We start from the raw sequence: 2,500 nt of genomic DNA, 5'->3' as shown, positions 1-2,500 counted from the left end.
CCAAGTAATGTTGCTTTGGCAAAATCCGTGCATTTGGATACTCATTCTTGAATGAGGTCAAATGTTCTTTCATTAAAAGTTTTAAGTTAATTACCAAACTAAAACCTACTTCTTGAGCAAAGCAAATACCCATTATTTCCAAAAGAAAAAGTAAACTGGTCCAGTGAGGGTCATTACACTCAACTTTGCCATCCAAACGTAGGGGAAGCATACAAGTCAAAGACCACATTTGACTGGCACTCTGGCCCAAGTTTGAACTGGACTTCAAATCAAGGTCAACCGCCTTTATGTGAGCTGGCTTGTCATTGAGCTCTGAATAACCATAATCAAAGTCATCAATTGCTTGGTTTAGGTCACACAATGATAAAAATCTATTGTCAAATAAATATTTAAACAAATATTTTATCTCATAAGTTACAATACCTTCCAGGAAAATGTGAATTATGTCCTGTGATAGTTGTTTAGTCACATCAAAATGTGGAGAGTCTAAAATCTTTGCCAATCAATTATTCCATTACGTTTGGAATAAAACTTGCATAAATATTTATAATTCTGAAGCAGCATTTTGTGTTCTTAAGAAAGACACTTACTCTCACAGAGCCTCTCTCTGGGTACCGGTGAAATGCTAGGGGCTAACCCTGCGATGGACTAGCATCCCATCCAGGGGGGAGTAGAAATACTTCTAGTTGCTTCATGCTACGGAGACCAGAGATAAGCGCTGGCCTGATGGGCCTTCTGGCTCGTAAGCAGTGACTTTACCTTTTTTATTTCCAATGAGAGAAAGTTGCTCCTTGTGTCGAATACTATCACGTAATACAAAATCTTCCTCGAGAAAATGTTCTTGCATTTCTTCCCAGGTTGCCATACAATGGCGGCATTTTCTTTTTCCCAACCTACAACTTCTTTGAAGCAACCAACAGGTTGACTTGGTGGAGTGTCTGCAAGTACTGCAAGGAATGCACCCCTTAAATATACTATGCCCCTTGCTATGGTAAAAGGACAACCCCGATCCGTTCCAAGTTCTTGTAGATCATCCACTAAGGGTTTAAGTATTTCGTTTAAACCAAATTCTTTTATGCAAGGCGTTTTACGAATGGCAAAGAGGTGGATGAAATTCAGCTTTCCACGATAAACAGATTTTGTGCTGATGAGCTGGTAATAAAACAGAACTAGTTGGTGGAACTTATTTGTCAGAGGAATTAAATGATTAGAGTGTAATGTGAAGTGCTAGATTTCTACTCCATGTGAACCATGAGAGCGTTAGCCCTACTAATGGAAATGGGCCCACACAAGGACAAAGAAAAACTCTGACCAGGGTGGGAATTGAATCTAATCTAATCAGTTAATTCTGTTGAAATATAAGTGCTACACGGCCTACATTTGCAAAAACGTAACCCTTTCTTGTACTTATTTGTCATAGGATTGGCAACATTGACATCAACATAATAAATCAGTAACTTAAGGGCATTGTCATCAGTGGAAAACAAGGGGTGCTGATGGACAAATAAGCCGCCATCATTAAAATCTTGCAACAAACCACTTACTGTATGGCACTTATCCTTGGAGAATATCATTTTAAAGATTTCTTTAGATTTAAATTGCTCTTGAAGGGTCTTTAAAATTGGAACATAATAAAGCACTTTTTCAAGTAGTATACGTCTTCTCTTGTTTTCAATCGTTCTTTAGACCGTTGTTGTTCCCAGAACTTTCGTCACAGGTTGCTGTGAAACAATAAGTTAGAAAAGGCAATGTAAGGTCAAGTTGGAATTTGTATAATTTAAAACCCCACTACAGTCTGCTGTTCATTGTGCATTTCATACTTCTTTCTCCCACCAAATGAAATGACCTCTTGCTAATAACCAGTGATGGGTAAAAGGTTCTGATAGAAAAAACAAAAACACATCTGAAAAAAAACATTACCCTTGTACTGTATTCATATGCCTATCGTAAGTAAATTGTTGTCTGGCAGTAAAGTTTCCTGTAATGGGAATTATTTTCTAATAAAACAGTGTTTGATTTTTCTGTCTTCGTAACTTTTTCATATACTTCTTCAGATTCACAGAATGGTAAACATTGAAGTAAATGTCTGCTGTTTAGCAGTAATTTAACATTGTCATTGCGTACTTGTGACATACCACATAGGGTAGATTATCTCTTTTGATTTCAGTCATCATCCACACTGTCTTCAGGTCTTCAAAAGGATTAATAAATTCTTCAAATACTTCATTCCTTCTTCAAGACTTCCTTCTACTTTTCTCTCAAGCAACACTAAAAATATCTGACGTTGCCTGTGCTACTCTTTGTGTGGTTGTTTGTGTTAACCTGTTCTCTTCCTTAATTTTCAAGAGATATTTTCCACAAATTTCAGTCAATGGCTCTTCATAAGAAGGCAGGTTTTGGCGTTGTGTGAGGAGAAATTGATCCTGCATCACAGCTTGACAAAGAACAAGTATCTTGTGAGAAAAGATCTAGAGATCCTCAGGCTCACTTGACTGGCTTC

Source organism: Montipora capricornis, chromosome 1 (genome assembly GCF_036669925.1).
Source record: "Montipora capricornis isolate CH-2021 chromosome 1, ASM3666992v2, whole genome shotgun sequence".
NCBI lineage: Eukaryota > Metazoa > Cnidaria > Anthozoa > Scleractinia > Acroporidae > Montipora > Montipora capricornis.
The sequence above is the reverse complement of the archived record's forward strand: the minus strand, read 5'-3'. Positions refer to the sequence as shown.